Source organism: Eschscholzia californica, unplaced genomic scaffold, assembly GCF_041429995.1.
Source record: "Eschscholzia californica isolate CP2 unplaced genomic scaffold, dmEscCali1.0.p SCAF_3, whole genome shotgun sequence".
NCBI classification, from domain to species: domain Eukaryota; kingdom Viridiplantae; phylum Streptophyta; class Magnoliopsida; order Ranunculales; family Papaveraceae; genus Eschscholzia; species Eschscholzia californica.
This window is the reverse complement of record NW_028238420.1, coordinates 39,216,926-39,232,247: the sequence shown is the minus strand read 5'-3', so window position 1 is coordinate 39,232,247 and position 15,322 is coordinate 39,216,926. Positions and strand designations below refer to the sequence as shown.

At 36.5% G+C, this 15,322-nt stretch overlaps 1 long non-coding RNA gene across 1 annotated transcript; it reads left to right on the top strand.

Annotated features, from left to right (window-relative positions):
• Positions 1-5,761: 5,761 nt before the first annotated feature.
• Positions 5,762-9,173, top strand: LOC147550163 (uncharacterized). The gene is made up of 3 exons (XR_015238294.1): positions 5,762-6,457; positions 6,607-6,809; positions 6,866-9,173. It is a non-coding gene; the product is annotated as an uncharacterized LOC147550163 (long non-coding RNA).
• Positions 9,174-15,322: the final 6,149 nt, after the last annotated feature.

The following is a 15,322-nucleotide window of genomic DNA, read 5'->3' as shown; positions in this document are numbered from 1 at the left end:
TTGACCCCATCCAGCGGCTCTCCTGCCTCTTCCTCTACCTCTTCCTTGCTGACTCTGAGTTCGACCTCCTGAAGATGATTCTCCTACATTTGCTGCATTTGGTGGTGGGGCTCCTCTGCAACTCTTCTTATTGTGGCCTCTGTTACCACAAGTTGTGCAGATGTAACGACCATCTTCGTCCCGATCTCTCCTTCTTTCTTTCCTTGGTCGGCCTGGAGGTCTTGCAAGTACAGGAGGTCTTACTACATATTGGGGCTGCATAAGGCATATGAAGGAAAAGGGGTTAAATAGGAGAAGGGGCTAAATAGGAAAAGGGGGCTAAGAAGGAAAAGGGGCTAAATAGGGAAAGGGAGCTAAAAAGGAAAAGGGGCAAAAAGGAAAAATTTACCTCTCCCCACACTGATTCATCGGGAATTGGAACAACTAGATGGTTATACGTCTTCGAGAAGGCTTCAACAGTGAAGAAGGGACTGCAGTACCTATATATGAACAGAAGATAACATAGTATAAGTTGCCACTTTGTCCAAAATCACAACATAAGGAAAGGGGGCCAATAGGGAAAATAAATCTTACTAATTAGTCAGATCTTCTCGCCTAGGCACTATAACAGCCAGTGCATGTACACATGGCAAACCAGAGATCTGCCATGCACAACAGGTGCAAGTCTTCAAGTTCAGATCTACTTGCCACCTAGCCCTATTAGGTATAGAAACGTTCCAAAGAGTTGAGTCAGATGGTGATACAATGTAGTCCCTAATGCTCTCCTTCCTTTTTGTCAACTCCTTCTCCACTTTTGGTACCAATCCATCCTGTTTCCATCCCCTGGCCTTCATCTTTCGGTTATATATAGATGACATAACCATCATCCAGTACATTTCAATCATCTTACACAAAGGTTTGTCTCTGAACTTCAAAATTTGTCTGTTGAAGCTCTCAGAGAAGTTGTTGGTGATGTACTCACACTTAGCAGATTCATCAAAATGGGATCGTGCCCATGTACTTGGGTCTTCTCTCATAAGCCACTGTTTGGCGACTAAGTTATTACTTTCCATTACTCTCATCCATCTATCAAACCCACTCCTGGTATATGACTTGACTGCATTCCAAGCCAATTCTTCAAGATGCAGACCAGGGTGGACCCTTTTGAAGTTTTTGTACATATGCCTGAAGCAGTACCTATACCTACCAGGACCAAATACAGTATCTACTGCATCTACTAACCCTTTCTGTCGGTCTGAAATAAGGGTAAGAGGTTGAGGGTGTCTCTGTAGATGACCTCCAACAGTCTCAAGGAACCTAGTCCAGGTTTCCTTACACTCATTTCGACAGATGTATATGGCTATTGGAAAAAGGCCATTACAAGCATCGAGAGCCATTATAGACAAACATACACCAACATATTTACCCTTCAAAAAACACCCATCGAGACCCAATACTGGTCTACAACCATTCAAGAACCCATCAATATTAGATTTGAAAGAGACACACATACCTGTGAAATTGCCACTGTTGTCATCCCTAGAAACAGTTGCAATGCTACCTGGGTTAGACAGAAGTATCTGTCTTGCCATTTCTGGTGCGAGACGATACCCTTCTTCAAAATTCCCGTTAACTTTCTCCAACATGATATTCTTAGCATTCCAGAAAACTTTGTACGTGACATTCACCCCATGATTTGCCCTAACCCATTTCATTATAGTATCGACAGTCATCTCTTGGTTTCTCATAAATTCCTCTATCAGACCCTGTGCTATCCACTGAGAATTAGCCATTAGGTTTTTATCTTCAGCATCCGCGGCACAAGTATGCACAAAATTACATTTCGTCCCAACCCTATAAGTATTGCCATCAGGCATTAGAGCAATGGTAACCCTCCAACCACAACTCGGTTCCCTACATTTGTACTTCAACCTCTTCGTCTCATTCTTCACTTGTTTGAATGTGAAATGATGAGAGATGGCATATGACCTCATGAATGATCTGGCCTCATTAATGGTTGGCCACATCATGCCTGCCACCAGTGGTTGCTCCCCAGCTTCTCTTTCGGCCCTTGCCTCCTCTGCCATGTACATATTCTGAGTCCCTTCAACAAAATCTAAATACTCATCAAATCTTGAATCGTATTCAGCATCTTCGTCCTCTGAATCCATACTCTGATAACCTTCTTGAGGATCGACATTCTCATCTGAGTTACAACCCTCCTCTTCTTCAGTAGGGTTATCCTCATCCCCTCTTTCAGTTCCTCCTACTATGACCTCTTCTGCCCCCACCATCTGTCTTAGTATCGATCTCCATGTATCAGCATCACTAGACATAAACTGATCCCAATCAAAGTTGGCCCAGTCAGTATCATTTCCTGTTTGACCCCCTAAATCATCCTCAACTTGGTTTGAATCTGTTCGAACCCCTAAATCTTCCTCCATTTCATTATTTCCTGTTTGGCCCCCTAGATCTTCTTCCATTACATTGTTTCCTGTTTGCCCCCTAGATCTTCCTCCATTACATTGTTTCCTGTTTGGCCCCCTAGATCTTCCTTCATTTCATCGTTTCCTGTTTGGCCCCCTAAATCTTCTTCCATTTGACTGTTACCCGTTTGACCCCCAAAATCTTCTTCCATTTGATTGTTTCCCGTTTGACCCCCCAAATCTTGATCCATCGTATCAACCTCAGTATCTCCACCTATGTCTTCCTCCATTCCATCAATCTCTGTGACTTCCCCAAAATCTATATCTGGTTGATCAATTTCAGTTTGCTGGCATGGTGAATCTTGTTCGTTCTGGTTAATGTCTGGTTGTCTAACTTCTGAACCTGAATCTGACGAATCCGTTGATGTCGATGATGAATCTGTTGATGTCGATGATGAAGCATCTCCCATTCGCCCCCCTGAAGATTGTAGACAACTACCAGACCCGCTAGCAAAATCACCTCTTTTCTGTTCAATCTCATCATCAGAATCAATAATGATCAGGTTAGGTCTTCTTTTTACTGCTCCTCTAGTCAACATTATCCTTTTTCCCTTCCTCTGTTCTTCTAGAAACCTCAACCCTTTTGTGGAAATTCTTTCCCTCAGCCCATGCCCACCCTTCGACTTAAACCTCTTCATTTTAGGGGGGTTATGCCATTCACCATGCCATTCAAGGTACAGACATGGTGGTGGTGGGGGGGGGGGGCTTCTGGATGTTCAACAACAAGAAAAAAATGAAGATATCCACCGCCCCTTCTCAAAGTTCTAGCCTTCAGAAAGCAAAGGTTCAATGTTTCATCGTCTAAGACCATACCAATAAAGGACTTGCTTTGAACAATTGCCCACAAACTAAGCACAAGCGTTCCCTCTGGTAACTTAAACCCTTTGCATGCGGCGTCAAGGAACTTCAGGAGCGTCCACTCCTTCGTCAGAGGGACATCAATGTCTTGAAATATAACTACATCTCCACCAATGTACTCTGTGTAGTGAATATGGTTCCAATCGGTACCCTCAGGAAAATAACCACCATAGTGAACCTGAACATCGATCAGATCTTCTACTGGATAAAGGGGTTCGTATTTGTCGTCCATGGAAGAATTTTGGGGAAAATCAGATGAGAAGAAGAAGAATAAAGTAGGTGAATGAAGCAGAGTTTTAGAGAGAGAAGAGATAAGAGTCAGAGAGAGAATGAACCGGAAGAAGAGGGAAGTTAAATGGTGGGTGGGTAGGTGAAGGCGAAGGGGAGTCGTTTTCTTCCCAAGAAACGGCGGGCATGGGGGAAAGGCAACCTGATGGGGATTGGTATTTAATGCGTCGATTTGACGGGTTGCGTCCATTTAATGTTTCGATTTGACGGGGCGTGGTTGTCAGGCACGCCTGACAACACGGAAGGGCAATTACGGAAGTGAAATGTGCAATTTCACGGTTTTCTGACTGTAACGGCGACTAGGGGGCCATATGGGTATTTCTTGTAAAGTAGGGGGCCAGGCGGGAAGCTGGTCACAAAGTAGGGGGCCATTAGGGAAATAACCCAACAATTAATTGTTATTTAGGTTAGTTAATCTTAATTCATTTGGTCGTTGTGATCTCTTCCGAGGCTCTGATAGATATAAATTACAGTTATTTTAATTTTAATACTGGTAAAATTTGTATGACAACCATCAATTTTGTATATAAATTACTTACATCGAACGCGTTAATTTGTTTTGAGAAGTTCGCAAATATCAGGATAGCTAATTAGATAATGTAGCAAACATAGTTTTTAAGAGATAATAAATCAGAATAAGTACCTTTTTTTGTTGAAATAATCAGAATAAGTACTTGATGGTAAGACCACTACAATAGTCACATGACGTTCTTTCCAATAATTCAATACCATATTACAATAGTTTCGTAAGCGAATTTCACATTGATTAAGTGATAATATGTTTATCTATCTACCACAGGCCCGTGGATGGGGAAGTGCGGGCCGGGCGCCCGCACTGGGCCCCCCACCACAAAGGGCCTACTTCTCTTCTTGTCTTTTAATATCACTTATCTTGGGTATATTAAATTCGCAGCTAAAACATAAACAACAGACAACTAATAGCCCAACTGGGTGGCTCCTTGAATTACCTACAAGAGGTCTTGTGTTCGAGTGTTATAGATGGCTTCTATTTTAGTTTCTTCTTATAGTTTTTTGTTACCTTCATATTTTTCTTCTAGGTTGTTGTAAGAGTCAGATACTGACATAGATCGGAACTAGAGAGTTTAATTTTCTTATTGCCTACTTACATTCGATAATCTCATAAAAAGTAATTTTTTTTTTCATGAAAATATTGATTTCCTCTCTAAATCTTTTCACACGAGCAAAAAGAAACTAAACTAAATGTTCATTCTTTACCCGAGATGTTTACTTTTTGAAATTTCAAATAATACCTCAAGAAAATAAAAATTTTTACGTTCAGATAAGATTTACTTAGAAACATACAAAGTCAATTATATAGTAATGTCATACGTCAAACTTGGATTCACCAGCGATAAACTATTTTTTCCAAAGCTAAATTACTTTTACTTTTTGTTTATTACTTTCCGTATACAAAATACCTTTTAGCTCATTCGCACTGGGCCTCTGAATTGTCAGCCACGGCCCTGATCTACCACACAGAGCAAAGTTTGAATCTACATATAAAAAGAAAAAGTTCACATTGTGATTGAAAAATGTTGATGATCGGTAATACTAATATAATTTCTTAAACATTGCGAAGAATCATTAAGCACGTGTTAACTAATCACTAATCGCTTCTTAATTATTATGAAAAACATATATAATACATAAAGAAATTTACCCAGCAAGACTATAGGGACAGCTGCCTCAAGAAGAATATTAAAAAGGACCTAAGCTGTAGACAACCTACTCAGTGCGAGATGCCCAAAGTGAGCAAATTAGGGTTTCCAAAGAATTTGTAATGTATCCCTTACATGGGCATGGGCTAACTGATAACTTGACATGTCCATATCCTATTTCGAACTTCAAACTTGCCAGACCAACATTTTTGTCATATTAATTTGAGATTTTCGAACCATCTATCGTTTTCCTTGATACTTTCCGAGTGGTAATATTTTTGATGAAGTAGGAGTGAGACGATGGTGGAGTGAGTTACCACATTTGCATGACCCACCTTGACATGATTGGGTGGTGCATAGAGACCGATCAAAATTTGAAGATCCAATTAATGGAGTGACAAAAAACTGTGTGATCACATGCTAACTAGTAGTAACAATATTATTCATTCACAATATACGTTATACCTACCTACCTAGCTACCTACTACACCCCCTCCTCTTTCTCCTATACATCTTTATTCTCTCTCTCATGGAAGTTTGTGGTACTCTTACCCACAAACCCTAATCCTTTAAAGAAGTTAAAGTCCCCCTAGTTTATTTTAGGGTTTGGGAATCCTCCTCTTGTGTTTTTCATCTCTTTCATTTTTCATCAGTATGGTGGTTACTTAAAAGTGCACCACTTAAGCGCTTGAATCTAATCTGGTTATGGGTGATCTTTCTTTTATCTTGAATGTGATAGAAATCAATACCAAATAGATATTTTATAATGAGATCCAAATTTATTTATTTTTTAATTTTTTTGATAGTGGGTTAGTATGGATGGGTGGATTAGATCATGTTTCATGGATGGATTAAGTGATGACAGTCACTATTTTCAGATGCATCATCATCAAGATTCACATGATCCTGTGTTGAAGGGGAAATATTTTGAGGTGATGAGAATCTTGATGATGCTGCATTAGCAATAAGTGACTATATTGAGATTATTCTTGTATAAGCATTTGTTTAATTCCTCTAAGGGTGACCAATCTTACCTCTCTCTCTCTCTCTCTAGAAGTTGATAGCAATTTATGTTTTGAAGAGATTGATATGAGGTTATGAATTCAGGTGATGCTTGGGATATGATAAATGGAGGTGGCTAGAAGTTGATCAAAACTAGATTAGTGGGTAAACTTTTTGAATACCATTAACTACTAAGATTAGTGGGTAAATTTTTAGATTAGCAAAATAGAGTTAAGTGTGATGTTTTTTTATAATATAGATTGATTCTCTACTAATCTATACTCATCAAAATGTTTTGTTGTCTCTACTTGTAGATTTTGAAACTTGGAAAACTTGTGGAAACTTGAAGAAATGCACTAAGAAGTGCAAACTGAGTTGAGTCCAAGAAATGGTGCTCTCTCTCTGTCTCTCTCTCTAGATCTCAAAAGATGATCTCCAAGGAACAATGTGTCTGCACTTATTGTTGGTACTGGTGGCAGGCCTATCTAATAGTAAGTCCAAAGTTTTGTGTCAAAAAGTATTTACAATCATACAAATTATAATAACAAAAATTTCATTTTCCATTATTTTTAGGGTAACTTTGTGGCACTTATACAAGGAAATACCTCAACATATACATAATAGATCTTAAGATTAATAAGAATGATCTTTTATCTCATGACTTAAACAGCTATAGTATTTGATCAGACCAGCCTCACATAGCATCTTACTTCACCCATGTCTCCTTGGTCCTGGGGATTCAACTATGTTTGGATAGGCTCACCACTTGACATCCTGTCTCAAGGGCCTCTCTCCTTTAGCATGGGTGATCTATAGTATTAACCTTGATTTTCTCTTGGACCCGAGGATATTATATGCGTTGATAAGTTCTTTCCTACCAGAATCTCCACTACAAGACTTAAAGAAAAACTCTAAAAATTACGTGTAAAGTGTGAAAAATGGATCTTTAAATGGTTTCTTTCCTATTTGGTTATTTAGAGATACTCTATTGGAAAAGGCTTTCCAATGCAACACTGAAGAGAAACTCTAAAAACTTATATTTTGGCGTAAAATTAATTTATTTGCTTATGTGACACTTACAGATCCTCAAGAGGACACTCTAGATTTAGAGTGTTCTCTTATGGATATCTAAAATAAATCTCAACACATCATTTTAGAGATTTTTGTTGAGTTTTGCATTGGAGATGAATTTTAAAGAGAAACTCTAAAAAATCCTATCTGGCACTCTAAGATTTAGAGTTTGACACTGTTGCATTGGAGATGCTCTACTAGTCGCACATGGTTTGTTTCTTACTTCTCAGCTAGTCATGATGCATACTTTTGTCCTTGGTTATCAAATAGATCTCATCTTCCATCCTAACTCCTTAGCATCTCCACCTCCACCCATTTTCACAATTCCTTTGCGATCCTTTATTGACTTAGTTAGGTATAAATACCCATGATATGTCAGTGATCCTAATTATCAGGTGTCTGCTTTGTTTCTTTTAGTTAAGATTCGAGTGGCCATTGTTTCTTTGTTCAGAGAATTACCTACTTAGTTCATTTGGTTATATTAGTTAGAAACGAACGAGACACATGCTCTAGGAACATTTTTGTTCGATGAAAAATGTTTATGTTGATCGTGGCATAATGAAACACAACATTTCATAAAGAAACATGAAGGTTCAGTGGATGTAACTATCGGTTGCGGTTTCAACCTCGGATTAAGAGGAAATTGACGGGAAAAAATGTCATTAGATCCTAAATGAACTCGCGGTAATCCCAAATTCAATTTGGTGGTCGGATTGCACGTTTGGACCCTTCTAGAAGGTGGCCCGAGGCACGTCAAATGAACCAAACACCAGTACTTGGATGCATTTATATGGATTCTCAAATCCAAGTTTTACTTGATTACAAATTTGCCCCCAAACTAATTATTTTAATTTACATTTTTGGTTCTTAACGAATTTCAGTAATCAATTTTTGTTTAAACTTCAAATGAGAATACTTTTTTTTCGATGAAGGTAGAATTGTATTCGAGAATTGCTAAGGTTGCAATTACAAATGGAAAAATACACACTGAAAAAAGAAGGAAAATTACATTCGAGATATTGCATCCCAGTTGAAAATCCAATCCGAGAAAATGGTGGAAGAGGGCCAAGGCTCGTTAACACTCCAATAATGCATAAGTCATCCTTCGATGGAAATTATAACATTTGCAGCGAATTTAACTTTGTCCTCGAAAGTTTTTCTATTTCTTTCATACCAATTTGCCAAAGGCTCCAAATAATGGCAGGGAGCAACAAATCTGATGAAGCTATTTATGGTTATTGTTGTAGGAATAGTTAAGTTGTCGAAGATGTCTTTGGTAAGATTAGCATGTAGCCAAACACTACTAGTTGAAAAAGTAATGTCTTTCCAAATATTTGCCGAGAACGAACATATGAAAAATAAGTGATCTAGAGTCTCTTCCTCCATCTGCACAACGAACATCGATTTGGAAACGAGAAACCTCTTCTTTGAGGAAAATCACAAGTTGGGAGAGAGTTGAGATCGGCTGCCCAAATGATAAAAGAAATTTTTGGTGGGACAAAGCTATTCCAAATAACTTTGCTGGGAAATTCTCTGAGAAGATTACCTTGGTTGCTAGCATAGAATAAGTTGTTATGATGATGCATGGTAAAGTGACGCTACGGAGAATTCTCCATTAAACTTATACTCCATTCTCTAGAAGAAGGGTATTCATTAAAAGATATCAGGGGGTTGGAGATTTTGTTTAATAAATTTGAAGCCTCTATGGCTTCTTCTTCTTTGCAAATTCTGGAAGCTTGAGATCCCAATCAAAAGAATTATTGATACTAACCCTCATGTCCTTAATAGAACAATCTTTAAAATTTGAAAATTTCCAAATTCCATAGAATTCTTCTTTGAGAGAAGAAGAACCTGCCCATTTATCTTCCCAAAATGAAAATTTTCACCATTATTGATGTGGACATTGGTATATTTCTTCACAAGCTTTGCAACCGTTAAGATTTGTTTCCAAATCCCTTCTTTTTTGTGTCGATTTAGCTCTTTCGGGTGCCACCAAGATGGATTCCCTTGTATCGCTCTTTAATCATTTGACACCAGAGAATATCTCATTCATCTCATATCGGATTTGAGTGATCTTGGTTCTAAACTTATGAGCTCGGCAAGAAGAACACAATGGTATGTCTATCTTTCGACTTTGACGAGTCTAGTCGATTCAAAAGCTTTGATTCCACAATTGTATCTCTTTTTTGTGGAATAAAGTAAAGTTGTTTGCAATTAAAATTATAGACAAAAATTACAAGGATGTAAAGAATCCCAATCTATTACAAGGAAAATAAATCATCCTATTAAAATAAGAAATCTTAGAAAAGAGTTGTTGAATGCCATCTTATTGATGCTCCAATAAGGAAGCCCTTTGGTCTTAATTAGTCCTAGATTGTTGAAATTTTAATTCCTTGTAAGAATCTTTAGTTTGTTTGTTTCCAAAAACTCTAATTGATAGCCCCAGGTGTAGTAAAATTGAGCCAATCTTCTTTCTTTGTGTATAAGAAAACTAATAGATATCTTTATTTGTTGTTGCCATTCCATCTAATACCTAGTCAAATTATGGGATGATGTTGAGTATTCCAAATTTCAGTATCTCTCTTTTACATGTTGGAAGTGGTTGAACGGCGCTTACCGGATGGCTTTATTGAGCACCTGGCCTATTTCCAATTTATCCTTAATCCGTAAGCACCCGGTCCAAGCTCCTAGGCCCAACCACCACTTCTTCTTCGTTCTCCCCTCCCACCACCAGCACCACAAGCCGACCACCACCACAACCACCACCATTTCTCTTTCTTTGTCTATCTTTTTCTCTCACTCTAGAATCAACCGAAACCAGACGGGAGTCTGCCGGTGACTTTTGAAGATAATGGTGTTGGTGGTGGAAGCAGTGGAGTTTTTGAAGATTTTCTAAGGGTTGTTGTCAATTGTAGTATGTTGATGACCTTTCTTCGACATCAAATCTGTGTGTTATAAGAGAGTGCTCGGGTTAACGTTCATTGACCCGAGCTAAACTAAGTTAACTAACCACACGCTCGGCGCTAATCGGAAGTTTCTTGGTGTTGGAAGTTTGTGAGTGAAGTTTGTGAGTGAAGTGTTGTTGTTGATGAAGAATCTAAGCAATAAAGTCATGTCATTGGAGGAGCTTAGGGGGACAAAAATTAGTGGTCACCTATGAAAAGAGCTGAAATTGGAGAGTACTGATAGGTGACTACTGATATAGTTTAGAAATCCGTCCATGTAGCTGAAGTTACTTTCCTATATATCTATCAGTTAGAAGATTTTGAATCATTGATCAGGTAAATTAAGAAGAAACTAATGAAGTTGCTAAATCCGGATACTTTAGTTGCTGATCAAATAGCTTCTGTTACCACCGAAACAAAGCGGGCTTCACAAGAATGACAACTCTTTAGGAATTTGATATTTTCTTAGTTGAATAAATTTGATCCTTGAATATGTAAGTTGAATTTTCAATTTCGACTTGTACAAGCTTTCTGTTACAAACTATATGCTATACTGGTAGTTTTCAATCTCTAGTGCAACTATGTACGTGTGTTGGCATAACAACAAAAGGGGTGTGCCTTTTGTTAAGACATTTTTTAATTTTCTCTCGGACCGAAAACTTACCTAGTATTTTATACATGATTGACACTAAAGGCATCCCCAACGTTTTCCAATGGGAGAGGTCAACTCCCTGTCAAAGAAAATCATGAGGGTTTAGGAAGTCTACATACCCCCTCCCCTAAAAGAACATCAAAGCGAGATAATCAAGCCTCTCTATCGAAAATTTGAAGGTTGATCTTCTCTCGAAAAAGAACATGGAGACATTAATTAATTACCTAAGAAGAAGAACAAGAAAACTAAGAATTTGTTAAAGAAACATTAGTTGAGGGTCAAAAAGACAAATGGTCAAAATATATGGGGAAGAGTGAAGATGGTGAGTTTGGTTATAAAATGTCATTAATCATTATATATATATATATATACTAGGTATAACCCGTGCCTCTGGCACGGGTGCTCTTGTTGAGTATTTTTGGTATTATAAGTGGTGACTCTTCTGTTATCAAAATTAATGGCTTAGCACGGATTTGTTTTTTTAGCTGGGTATTGCCTGTGCTTCCGCCACGGAAAAAATTATTTGGTACTTTATGTAGTTAGAAAGTACAAAGTTTTTTAAATATGATTTGAAGTCCGTGTGTTACTTTCAAATTCTAAATTCGAAATTATTTCATATAATTCTTTGTTTTAATTCATTGAGAATTATTGATACAAGTATTGATAGATAATAGTGCCAAACAACTACCACAAGTGCATGAGACTAACATAAGCAAAAAAAAATGGTACCTTCTCTTTAATTATGTCTAAGAAACAGTAATTACCACAAGTGCATTAGACTAACATAAACAAAAAAAGAATGGTACCTTCTCTTTAATTATGTCTAAGAAACAATAATTAGGTCTAAGAAACACGATTTATTTGAAACAGTAAAAAAAAAAATACATAGCTTGTGATACAGATTCATATCAATCAATTATGCTATAATCCATTCAAAGATATCAGTCACAAAATTACTAATATTACAAATATTACAAGTTACTCGCAATGAAGAAATTGGAAATCAGAAACTGGAAAGGGATTTTTGAATTCCTAGCGAACCATATTCTAATAAGATGGTCTAAATGGAACTCTACTATAGCATAAAATATATCGATTCGTTCCACTTCATTGGTTTAATTCGGTATAAATATCAGAAAATATCTTTTTTCAAGTGTCTTCTAAGTGTTAATGAATACACATCGATACAACTTTTTCTCTACGATAACCAATATAGCACCAAAATGTCGGCCAAATATCTTTTCCAAGTTCTTCTGATCTATATCTGAAACTACACAACACAATACTAAATGCATATACATACAGAGTTAGAATATGTAGGGGCATAAAGATGAATCTCACTAACAAAATTGTAAAATATAAAATACAGGCATTTTACTTAAAAAAAAAATCGTTGTATGAATAAAAAAACGGTTGTATGGATGTATAAAAAATTAAACCTTCATAATATTTGATTTAGGTAATTAATGGCCCTTAAATAGCTTTCCGTGGGGAGAGAGAAATCTTAGTCAAGAACTCTTCTATAAAAGTTTATGTTCTCCTAGTATTAGGATTCATAAACTTGTCTATGATGCTAACCTTGCCTAAAGATAACAAACTACTATACCAACAAATTTTGAGTTTGTAAGAAATCAAAATATGTCAATCCAAGTCATTCTAGAGAATATGCACACAAAAAGAAGATGTGAACTTCAAAGTTATGCCAAGAAAATTCATAACATGACGAAAAATTATATGGAACCGATCATATAAAAAGAGAAGGAAAATCTATAAATAAAATACTGAATCAACAACTCCTATTAAACAAACTGAGAATATACGAAGATAGATGAACTATGAAACAACCAAACTGGAATATCATCTTATTATAATAATATAAGATGCTAGTCGAAGACTATCATTGTAGTTGAAACTTAAAAACTAAAGCAAATAACATAACTTCAAGAGACGAAAGCTGAAGCTAGTGAAGAGAAAATTAATGTGAAGAAATAAGAACCAAATGTTAAAGTTGAATCGCTGTGATCACACTATTTCATGCATAAATTCAAGGGAAAAAATATTTACTCCATTATAAAGGGATTTAGATACAATAACTCGGAAGAAATGAAAATGGGCATAAATAAGTAGCAAACTCTATTTTAAAAGAGAAATTTGTTTAATCACTTACACAAAAATGAATAGTATTCGCAACAAACCATTTCTCCAGGAGATTTTTCTTTATTCGGAGCAGATTTAGTAGTTGCTTTTCTTCGCTTCGTAACTTTCATAAACATAGATTACAAATATAATCGCGAGGCGAGAAAGAAAGAGAAGAAAAATTGGACTGAAAATATTGATTTAGAAAACCTTATGCTGAGAGGAAGAGTGGTCTGGAGGTGTTGCATAACAGTTACAAATTTCTTAGGTAATGTTTAATTTTGTGAAGATGATTCAAATGGAGCACTTTAGTGGAGAAAGAATATGGAAGATGATAACGCCCATGGACAGTAAGTTAGTGGTGGTGGTGGTCCTTTGATGGATGGTCATTAGATCAGGGTATTAATGAGGAAAAGTAACTCATGAGTTCTAAATAAGGCCATTGACATGAGTTATGTAGGGTGTTACGAGGAAGGTCAGGAGATTACTTTTTTATTTTAGTGGCTTTGATTTATTATAGGAAAAACAACTTAAAGATCTAACGGCGTAGATTTGAAGACAAAAGATTGAGTGGCTAGATTTATAACTGGGTTTTGTTTCGTTGTGTGCATAGGGTGGGTGATCAAATTTCGTTTTTTTTGAGGTAGGTAATAGATCTAAAGGTTAAGATGATAAAAAAACGCAATAAACGGTTGGATTTATCTTTCGGTTTGTCCCAGTCAGTAAAAAACTTTGTGTTTTATATATTTCGTTTTTTTTGAGGTAGGTAATAGATCTAAAGGTTAAGATGATAAAAAAACGCAATAAACGGTTGGATTTATCTTTCGGTTTGTCCCAGTCAGTAAAAAACTTTGTGTTTTATATATTTCGTTTTTTTGAGGTAGGTAATAGATCTAAAGGTTAAGATGATAAAAAAAACGCAATAAACGGTTGGATTTATCTTTCGGTTTGTCCCAGTCAGTAAAAAACTTTGTGTTTTATATAATAGATAAAATTTTTTCTTTAGAAATTTTCACCATAGTCTTTACATTGACGTTGATACATTAAAGATGTAATAAGCACCGTAATTGTCAAATTTAACAAAAATATCCTTTGGTTTCTAAACTGTTTCTAGGTGGTTACTAAGCAGTTCCTGGCCGGGAAACACCAGTCCAGGTGGTTTTCATTCAAATTGTTAAAGATCTGATCTGAGTTTGTTCTTTCGGCGAAAGGTCATCCTTTCGCCGGAACCCGTTTATCTTTCTGTTGTTGTTTGTTTTCCCTCCATTAATAGTATCTAGGGTCTTCAATATTGAGAATTGCTTTCTCCATAATGATTTTCCGGGTTGCTATCCACCATAGATTTTTCATCCTTTCTTCTTTCAATATAAATGTGTTCTTCCAGTGATGAATAACATGTTATGACGCTGACGCCATTGATTTCTTATTAATCCGATTTGATGAAGAATTTATTAATGAAGAAGATGAGGAAATTATTGACGTACTAACATTATTGACATTTTTTACTTCGATTACTCAGATTTTAATCGTTCTTGGTTCGCCTCACTTCATAATGAAGAAGGATTGACTATTGATGTCCAACTACAATACATACCGGAAGGAATAGATTCGAGATCTTCAACATCAGATGAAGAAGACGACGATGATGAGTAATGGTAAACTGATTTCTTCATTGCAGATTATCCTTATAGGTTATATATGGAGAGATAGAGTCGGAGAATTGGAGATCTAAATAGAAGGATTCAAGTTTTTGGTGGTGCTCGGTTTTCCAGTGACGACGACGGTTTTCTGGCGACAACGGCGGTTTCCAATGACAACGACGGTGGTTCTTTAAGTTTTTTTCCTGTTTTTGTTGACCTATAGGGTCTTTTAATTTGTGATCTTTAGGATCCTTTCTTCTTTCTTATTTTCGTCAGTGTCTAGTCAATTTCTCTCAATACATGAGGCACTTTACATTTAAAGTTCTGCGAACTTACTTATGTAACTCTCAAGTATCTGGCCGAGAGGAATAAACATTTTATCCTTATAAATTTATGATTGTATCACTTATGAATGAAATATGGTTTCCCGGTTTCAAAAAAAAAATATCCTAAAGCCTAAGTAAAGTACCTAAAGCTTAATTACAGTGTTTATACTCTAATGACCCCAAATTCAATAATGAAAGGATTCCACCACCTCTAATCACCTGGAGGAACTTTTGGAGATTATATATCATTGTACATTTGT